The sequence below is a fragment of the Hemicordylus capensis genome, chromosome 2, assembly GCF_027244095.1.
Source record: "Hemicordylus capensis ecotype Gifberg chromosome 2, rHemCap1.1.pri, whole genome shotgun sequence".
Classification (NCBI taxonomy): Eukaryota; Metazoa; Chordata; class Lepidosauria; order Squamata; family Cordylidae; genus Hemicordylus; species Hemicordylus capensis.
Genome location: NC_069658.1, coordinates 211,969,198 through 211,979,307, shown reverse-complemented (window position 1 = coordinate 211,979,307; position 10,110 = coordinate 211,969,198). Strand labels below are relative to the sequence as shown.

At 50.3% G+C, this 10,110-nt stretch overlaps 1 protein-coding gene across 7 annotated transcripts in view; it reads left to right on the top strand.

Annotated features, from left to right (window-relative positions):
• Positions 1-8,664: 8,664 nt before the first annotated feature.
• Positions 8,665-10,110, top strand: part of TCF3 (transcription factor 3) — a 98,377-nt gene continuing 96,931 nt past the window's right edge. For 2 of the 7 annotated variants that reach the window (XM_053295958.1, XM_053295954.1), the window contains exon 1: positions 8,665-9,451. The gene's annotated coding sequence lies outside the window, so the exon portion shown is untranslated. The remainder of the gene's footprint in view (positions 9,452-10,110) is intronic. The other 5 variants (XM_053295956.1, XM_053295953.1, XM_053295951.1 and 2 more) reach the window with 5 other exon arrangements.

Below are 10,110 nucleotides of genomic sequence, written 5' to 3'. Positions count from 1 at the left end.
GCGGAAAAATGACTTGATTATCAAGCCAGAGGTTGCCGGTTCAAATCCCCGCTGGTATGTTTCCCATACGATGTGAAACACCTATATCGGGCAGCAGCGATATAGGAAGATAATGAAAGGCATCATTTCATATTGTGCAGGAGATGGCAATGGTCAACCCCTCCTGTATTCTACCAAAGACAACCACAGGGCTCTGTGGTCGCCACGAGTCGACACCGACTCGACAGCACACTTTAGCTTTAATAGTACCTGCTACATTTCTGTGTGTTAGGCTGCTAAGAGCACAGAAGCGGAGCCAGGGTGAAACAGCTGGCAACTTATCTGATCAGAAGGATATCGAAATGGTGACACATTCAACTCTGACGCTTGTGTGCTGGGAGGCTTGGGCCAGGATGGAAAGGGGGAATGCCAGATTCGGGTGTCTCTCTCTCCAGAAGATACTTGCTAAATGACAAAGTTTCTAATCGCGTCCTGAGGTTTCGGAAGCTTGGTCATGGGCATGAGAGAAAACATGTTCGCTATTTCTCGGGCACTAATCACCACGGACACTCTTCAAAACCACGGCCCTCAATTCCTCTTGCTCCCAAGAGAAGGAACTGAGGTCACGCATACAACTTCAAGTACCCTTGTCCCAGCACTGAACTGTTCCGTTCACCAAAGATCAGTACGGAGACAGGGCAGAGAGTTCCCTCACCATGCCATGGTCCTCATCTGGTCCGGCTCCTAGATTTACCAAGTAAAAAACAAACACAGGATACCCAAACTTGTGCTTATCATAATGTCTAATTTTGACAAAGAGAAAGCCGACCAAAGTCCCTGATTGTCCCTGTAGATACAATCATTGTATTGTTAGATTTGTGGTTCTTCTTCTTAAAACCCTGCCTGATGCTGGTAAAACAGACTTCCCCGTTCTGTCTCTGCATGAATCTCTGTTCTAGAGTGCTTGTTGTCTCTGCACTGACTGGTTGGATTGTTTTGTCACTCCCAGTGCTTTGAGAACCAGCAGAGCTGACCTGCCTTCAGAGGAGGTTGTCAGTTAAGACACCCCCCGGAAGTTACTGCTCTGTATGAGTTACTTCTCAGGACTCTGTGGGAGCTACTCCTCTGGCATTTCTTTTGCTGTTTCCCCCTGTTTCTGCATTGAGGGTGACTAGATTGTTCTCTTACTCCTCTGGTAAATATTAAGGACACAAGAACAGCCCTACTGGATCAGGCCCAAGGCCCATCCAGTCCAGCATCCTGTTCCCCCAGAGTGGCCCAGCAGATGCCTCTGAGAAACCCACAGGCAAGAGCTGAGGGCATGCCCTCTCTCTTGCATGGTGTAGAGAAAGAGGAGAGAGAGAGAAATTCTCCTCCCTCTCACATAACACTAGAACCAGGGGTCATCCCATGAAATTGATTGCCAGGACATTTAAGACCCACAAATTTAGGACCAACAACATCCCTGCTAACTTGGCAAAGAGGCACCTTTGAACATGGTGATTCTCTTTATTTAGCAGGGGGAGAGTAACTGGCCCTATCGACCCCCAGCACAGTACTTCCAGTGACGGTTGCTGGTGTCTATCTTGTGTTTCTTTTTAGATGGTGAGTTTCTTCTATTTCTTTTATGCCTCCACCTGTCCTGAGTTGGAGGCATATCCCTAACCCCTGCTTCCTGGGCAAAGAGGCACCCTTTTAACATGGTGATTCTCTTTATTTAGCAGGGGGAGAGTAACTGGCCCTATCCACCCCCAGCACAGGGCTTCCAGTGACTGTTGCTGGGGTCTATCTTGTGTTTCTTTTTAGATTGTGAGCCCTTTGGGGACAGGGAGCCATCTTATTTATTTATTATTCCTCTGTGTAAACCGTCCTGAGCCATTTTTGGAAGGGCGGTATAGAAATCGAATGAATGAATGAATGGAATGAAAGGAGGTACTTTTTCACACAACGCATAATCAACTTGTAGAATTCTCTGCCACAAGATGTGATGACAGCCAACAACCTGGATGGCTTTAAAAGGGGTTTGGATAACTTTATGGAGGTCTATCAATGGCTACTAGTCGGAGGGCTATAGACCACCTCCAGCCTCCAAGGCAGGATGCCTCTGAGTACCAGTTGCAGGGGAGTAGCAGCAGGAGAGAAGGCATGCCCTCAACTCCTGCCTGTAGGCTCCCACCGGCATCTGGGGGGCTACTGTGTGAAACAGGATGCTGAACTAGATGGGCTTCCTTGGGCCTCATCCAGTAGGGCTGTTCTTATGTTGTCACTCGCCTAGGTGGCTACCAGGGAGAGGACCTTTTTTGTGGTGGCACCCCATTTATGGAATAGCCTCCCCAGTGAGGTTCGCCTGGCTTCATTACTTTGTTCTTTTAGATGCCAAGTAAAGACCTTTCTGTTCACTCAGGTCTTTAAATTTTGACGTGTGTTTTTTAAACTGGTTTTTAAAAATGTCTTTTAAATTGTTTTGTATTGTATTTTCTATTTTATTTCTCCCCCCCCCTTTTTTTTTGGTCTATTTTTGTGTGTTTTTATCTCATGTTTTAATGTTGTGTTGTAAGCCACCCAGAGGACATTTTGTTATGGGGCGCCTAACAAATAAAGTTTATTTATTTATTTTTATTAGTATTATCCCTAGCATGGAATTTTACTTTTTTACAGCTGCCGCACACTGAGTTGACACTTTCAGTTAGCTGTCCTCGACCCCAAGATCCCTCTCCTGCTCAGTCACTGACAGCTCAGATCTCATCAACGTATACTTGAAGCTGGGGGTTTTCGTCCCGATGTGCATCACTTTACACTTGCCAACACTGAACCGCATTTGCCATTTTAGGAACATACAGTAGGAACATAGGAAGCTGCCATATACTGAGTCAGACCATTGGTCTATCTAGCTCAGTATTGTCTTCACAGACTGGCAGCGGCTTCTCCAAGGTTGCAGGCAGGAATCTCTCTCAGCCCTATCTTGGAGAAGCCAGGGAGGGAACTTGAAACCTTCTGCTCTTCCCAGAGCGGCTTCATCCCCTGAGAGGAATCTCTTGCAGTGCTCACACATCAAATCTCCCATTCAGATGCAACCAGGGTGGACCCTGCTTAGCTATGGGGACAAGTCATGCTTGCTACCACAAGACCAGCTCTCCTCTCCCACTCACCCAGTTTGGAGAGATCCTTCTGGAGCTTCTCACAATTTGTTGTGGATTTCACTACCTTAAATAGTTTAGTGTCATCTACGAATTTGGCCACTTCACTGTTTACCCCAACTTCTAGATCTTTTATGAATAAACTAAGAAGCACTGGTCCCAGTACAGATCCCTGGGGGACCTCACTTCTTACTTCCCTCCATTGTGAAAACTCTCCTTTTATACTTACCCTCTGTTTCCTGTCCTTCAACCAGGTACCAATCCACAACTGAATCTGTCTCCTTATCCCATGACTGCTAAGTTTACTCAAGAGCCTTGGGTGGGGAGCTTTGTCAAAAGCCTTTTTATCATCATCATCATCATCATCATCAATCTTTATTACGGTCTCAGACTAGCATAGAAAAGCTTTATGGAAGTCCAAGTATACTATGTCAACCAGATCACCTTTATCCACATGCCCGTTGACACTCTCAGAGAACTCCAAAAGGTTAGTGAGGCAAGACTTGCCCTTGCAGAAGCTATGCTGGTTCTCCTTCAGCAAGGCCTGTTCTTCTGTATGTTTTTGTCCTTAAGAATGCTTTCCATCAATTTACCAAGCACAGATATTAAGCTAAGAGGCCTGTAATTTCCCAGATCCCTTCTTGAAAATTGGAGTTCAGCAGACAATGGGAAATTCAGCAGACATACCTGCCCTCAGAGGAGACTGCTTCATGCCTCTGCATAATTCCATGTCCTGGGCATGCTTCCTTCCAATTAGTTGCCACCTGGAGACGGGAAGTTTTTCCACAGTGCCTCTGCACCAGATGCGACTGGATTGTTCAACCACAACTGATTCAGAAACACAACTGAATTTACCTGCCCTCAAAGGATGTTCATCCCCTGCAACTCTGTATGAGTTGCTGTTCTGACGGTGTGCTTTCCCCCATTTGTCTGTGCTGGGGCAGTTAATCCTGGCCTGTCTTTGTATCAGGGTCACCCACTCACTCCCCACACAGAGAAGCAAATGAGTTTACCTGCACTCAGGGGAAGCTGCCCCCAGCATGAGTCACTGTTCTGGCTGTGTGTTTCCTTCTGAGCAGGCAACACACCTCAGTGACTCAAGCCTGGGACTCCTCCAGGTGAGAACAATATTTACTCCTACACACTCCAGCAATCCAACTGTATGCATGCTCACTTGGTATACATGCTTCCTTAAATTCCTGCTGTGTTCAATGGGACTCATGAGCAAGTAAATATACGCAAGGGCAGTATGGTTTTGGAAGTGCATAAGCAAAAAAACCCCTCCAGCTGAGCAAAGAGGGGATTCAAGAAACACTACATGAGAGACAGAAGTTGGCAAACTTTGCAAAACTCTGGAAATTCAGGTGCACATATTTTTGGTAACTGTGGCATGCCTCCCTTGCTCCAAAATAAAATAATCCGGACCAGTTACTGGTGCATCTATAATCATTCAGTTTGGTAATATTTTTTTTAAAGTTACTGTCTCTTTAACAAATCTCCCCTCCCTTCCCCCTCTCTATTTTCCTCCAGAAGTGATCCTACACTTTTTTTTGCTCGCTCTCTCTCTCTCTCTTTCATTCTTTCCTCTCCACCACTGGTCTATGAATCAGCCCAGAAAAGCCAGACAGATTGATTTTTTGTTTGCCACCAGGGGCCTCCTCAGGAACGAAGTGGGTGGGGCAAGAGAAAAAACATGAGAGACTGCAGGCAAGCCCGTCCTTGTGGCTGCTTTTGTGCCTGGTAAGGGTTTACTGATGATTCATTATTTAATTTATTATTTCTGCACTGCCACCCAAGGGTATGGTGCTTGGTGAAGGATGAGAAGGCAGGACCCTGCCCTGAGGGGCCTACAGTTGAGATATTGATGCAAGAGGAAGAACGGACTTCCCAATACTCAGAAGTAACGGCCGCTGAGCTGAGTGAGGCTTGCTCCCAGGTAAGGGTGTGCATGCGACCACAAGGCCATGTCTCTGCAGAGGAGGCTGGCCACTGCCTCTCTGCACAATTACCTGTTGCATCGCTGCTGCCCGAGTCCACTGCCCTGAGGATTCCCATCAGCCTCTTCTGGGGATGGGTAGTTCAGGGCTGTCAAGTGTCATGAGATCACTGTTCCATCATTCCTTGGGCAGAGGCAGAATGGAATGTCTCGCTTTCAGAGGAGGGTGTCCATTGAACCTCTGTCTCTGCATGCCAACAGCTACACAACACAACTGTAAGCACAGTCAGGGCCCAGAGCATGGTAGGAACATAGGAAGCTGCCGTATACTGAGTCAGACCCTTGGTCTATCTAGCTCAGGATTGTCTACACAGACTGGCAGCGGCTTCTCCAAGGGTGCAGGTAGGAGTCTCTCGAAGCTCCATCTTGGAGATGCTGCCAGGGAGGGAACTTGGAACCTAGATGCTCTTCCCAGAGCAGCTCTATCCCCTGAAGGGAATCTTTTACAGTGCTCACACTTTTAGTCTCCCATTCAAATGCAACCAGGGTGGCCCCTGCTTAGCTAAGGGGACACGTTATGCTTGCGACCACAAGGCCAGCGGTCCTCCCATGTATCCCACCTGTGGGGCTGGGGCCTTACATCAGGGGTAGAGCATCTGCTTTGCCTGTAGGAGGTCCCAATTTCAGTCCCTGGCAGCATCTCCAGGTAGGACCAGGAAAGACCCCTGCCTGAAACCTCAGAGAAACAGTGCCAGTCAGTGAAGGCAATACTGAAGTTGAAGGGCCAAAGGGTCTGACTCCGTAGGAGGCAGCTTCGTGTATTCAGCAAGAGCATATACACCCTCACTGGTATATAGCACCTGCTTGCATACGGAAGACCCCAGGTTCAATCCAAAGCAGCATCTCCAAGGAGGACCAGGCAGGACTCCTTGGAGAGTCCGTCAGACAGTCCAGACCAAGGGTTCTCAACGATGGGTCCCCAGATGTTATTGGACTTCAACTCCCATAATCCCTAACCAAAAGCCACTGGGGCTGGGGATGATGGGAGTTGAAGTCCAATAATATCTGGGGACCCAACGTTGAGAATCCCTCGTCCAGACAAGATTGAGCGAGACAGACCAAGGTTCTGACTCAGTACAAGGCTGGCACCTCCCACAGTATCGCTCCGGCCCTATGTCGAGGGAAGCAACGGGGTGGGGAACTTACTGGGTTGCCAACTTACCAGAAGCAGGATCCTGGCCTGCCGCTGGGCCTTTAGCAGCTTGATCTGCAGAAACCTCCGGCAGATTAAAGCACTCTCACTTGCTGGGCTCCACACTGTCACGCGGAGGTGCGGGGGTGTTTTATTTGTTTTCCACTGTTTCCTGACCCCCACCCCTATCTCTTTCCTTTTGGACCGGTTTGTAAAAACTTTCTAAGCATCTGCAATTTATTGAATGCTTTGCAAATTATGTTCCAGGCACCACTTTCTTCTTCTGGCCTTATTTCTGTAGAAATTAAAAAGCCATCCACGCAGAGAACAGCACGACTTGCAGCAGAAAAGTGATATTTATTGCATGGCGTTTAATAGCCTCCCTCCCCACTGTTTTTTTCTTAACAAAAAGAAAGTACTAAACAAGAGGTCCTTGGCCACACAGGGGGAAAAGAGAGCGGGTAGGAGACGTAAAACGAACAAGCGCAGCAGCTGCCTGCAGGGCCTCCCCCTTGCTCAGTGGGCGAAGAAGGGCTCGCAGGGTTAGGCAGGCAGTCAGAAGGGAGGGGCGGAGGGGGAAATGGGAAGAAGGCTGTCTCTGATTGTTCGGGGCGCCTGCCACTCCAAGCTGCTACGGCCTCCCATTGGATGCTGCCCTACGGCCTTATCATTCCATCTCTCCGGTGCTCCCATTTCGTCACGCTGCTGCTGCTGTCGTTTTGCTTGCACTCTGAATTCTCTCCCTTTCTCCGTGTTCCTCCGCCGGAAAAAAATAGTTCCTCCCTTATTCAACCCTTTTGCGTGACTCCGCCCACCTCTGCGAGGCCACGCCCACTTCGAGGCTTGTTTGGGTTTTTTTTTAAAGGTTAGAGGGGGAGATTCAAGTTCGGAGGTTATGGAAGAGTTTAATAAAATAATGGATAAAAATGATTCTGTCCCCTTTGCTTAATATTACATTTTATTTTGCTAAGTATTGGGAGTGCTCCTTTTTCTTCATATAGGGAGGGATCACTCAAGGAGATGGGCAGTGGAAACGGAAATGAAAAGGAGATGGAAATATTTCTTTGTGCAAGGTGCGGAACGCACTGCTACAAGATGCAGTGATGGCCACTGGCTTTGAGGGCTCAGGCCAATCCGTGGAGGTGAGTGGTTGGCTACTAGCTATGACAGCTTGGTGAAGCTTCCATGTTCAGTTGCAGCCTACCCCTGAACATTAGATGCCGGTAGATGCTTTGAGGCCCTGTTTGTCGGCTTCTGGGGACCCCTTGGGCAGAGGCAGTCTACCTTTGAAGGCCAGAAACTGGAGACAAGAGGGGAGCTTTGCCATCCTGTGGGCTTCCTGGAGGCTTCCGATTGCATACAGTTGGAAACAGGATGCTGGGTCCACCGAGCAGCTTCTCCATGACCATTCTGGGCGGGTGTATCCTTTGCTTTGAAACTTCTTAGAGCGACGATCAATCCAGGATGGCACCATACTGGGCAAGAGGGCAGGATTCTGGAGCGGCTGCCCTAGGAAATCCCTGCTCCGTGGTTGTGGGTTTCTTCTGAGAACATTTAAGTGGCTATTTATTACTTTATCCTTCCTCCAAGTAATGCAAGGAAGGCTGTACACACTTCTCCTCCGCCTCGTTTTGAGGCAGGCCAGCCCAGGCAGAAACTGGCCTATGGCCCGCCCCCCCCCCCCGTTTCATGGCTGAGTGGAGATTTGAATGCCCCCCCTTCTAGTCTGACACTCTAACCATTACACCACACTGCCTCTTCACATTTTCACATTCACTGGGTCTTTCTGCTCCTGGAGGCCATAGGGTTTTGCTGTACTGTGGGGCCCTATGAAGCTGTGGGGCCCTTTTTTGGTGGGTTGCAGTTTCCATGGGTTTTTGTGGGGTCTTTTTTTTTGCCAAGTGCCCACTGTGGATGAGTGGGGTGCTTGCTTTGTGCGGTAATTGTGTCGAATTAGAGGGCGCTCCTCTCTCCCTCGGTGCCTGTATTGGAAATATGGGGTGCCTGTTCTGTGGGGCTGTGCTGAGATCACTGGGGTCTTTTCTCAGAGAGGCTGTGGAGCTGAAAGGAAGGCCGGGCAGGCAGGCAGCTAGATCAGGGGTATCCTTATTCCATAAATTTGCAGTGCCCTTATGGCTGGGCCCCTTTTAAAACGAGGGGGGGGCGCTCATTTGGACACCTCAGCACTTACTCTTCCAGGTTTCCACCCCAAATATTTGGGGAGAGAAGAAGAGTTTTCTCTCTTGGGGCCCCCCAGTTTTTGGGAATCCCTCTTCAGCGCAGGTCTCAAGATCCCCTTTCCTCTCTTTCACCCCCCACCCCGCGCCAAATGTTCCGGGGGGGGGGGACGGGAGGGCCCCTCCTGGACAAGAGCCTCGACCTGCTGCTGCAGCTGGCCTGCTGGTGGCGGAGCCGTAGTGGCGGCGGCGGCGACTGCGGCGGAGGGATACCACGGGTGGGGGGAGGCCCTGATGCGTGTGTGCCTGTGTATGTGTGGAAGCAAAGGAAGAGGAGGAGGAGGAGGAGGAGACGAAGAGGAAGAAGAAGAAGAAGGGGGCGCCCGTTCGCCTCTCTCTCCGCCTGCCCCAGCGAGCAGGCGCCGCCGTCGGGGGTGGTGGAGGGGGGGCGCGAGTGAGGAGAGAGTCGCACACCATGAGCCGCTGAGCGGGGCCCAGCCGAGGAGGAGAAGGAGAAGCCGCAGCAGCAGCAGGAGAAGAAGGAGGACGAAGACGAGAAGCAGCACTTTTACTTTTCCCCCCCTCTGGAGTGGATGGAACGTTGAAGGCGCCCGCGTTCGAACGCCGCGGGCGGTCCCCCCTCTTGGAACGTTGCGGAGGGGAGAGGGAAAGGGGGGGAAAGGACCCACCATCCGATCGAACGTTGCGAGGCGCGGATCGAACGTTGGGGCGCTTTGATCTCCCCCCCCCACGTCTTCACTCTCGCTTTCTCTCGCCCGCCTCCCTCCCTCTCTCTCTCTCTCTCTCCCCCCACCGCTCCTCAGCTACAATTGTAGCCATTTCCGTTCGCTGCTACATTGTCAAGCTGCCGCCGCCGCCTCAGAGCCGCCGGGAGAACAATAGGAAGGCAGGAGGGGGAAACCGGGGCGCTGCGGGCCCCCCCACCCGGCTGCGCCCCGGGTATTTCCAGCTCTGTTCTTGGATGCGTCTCCTTCCGTCCCCCCGCCTCGCGCACGACAAAGCTGAGCAGGTAAGCCCTTCTTTTTTCGAGGCGGGGGGAGAATCAGTAATCTGGGGGTTCTCTCTAATCTGAGGGTTCATCCCCCCAACTATATTTATTTTTTTCAGAAGAGGGGAGATCTGATTGCCCCCCCCATCCCTCCATAGAACTAACTTGGGTGTGTCTTTGCTATTCCCACCCCCAATATCTGAAAACTTGTTTATTTAAAATGTGGGTTTAAAAAAAAAATTCCCTTCCATTGTTGCCCTTTCTTTCCTTTCTCCCCCCTCTCCGGAAGTAGTATTAAACTTCATGGGGCAGGAACTTAGTGGAAGCAAAAAGGGGGTGAATCGTGTGTATGGGGGTGTCCCTGCCTTCCATGGGTGGGGGGCGGGGGACGGACACGCACAAGGAGTTTATTGCTACTTTCTCTAGAACTGTTGTAAAGTTCAGTTTACGGGGAGGGTCTAGAAAGAGAGTGGAATCTCAACCCCCCCATCTCCCACCCACCCCCATTTTCCTGCCTCGTGGACTGTATTGTAGCCCAGAAGAGAGAGAGAGGCTACATTGGGGAGGGGGAGGGGGAGAGAAATGCTGTGTTAATTCTCTTGCACGGCAAAGCAAATTATATCTGAAATTCCAGAACGATTTTGTTGGGGGGTGTCAGAATCCCTCCCCTGCTACTTTGG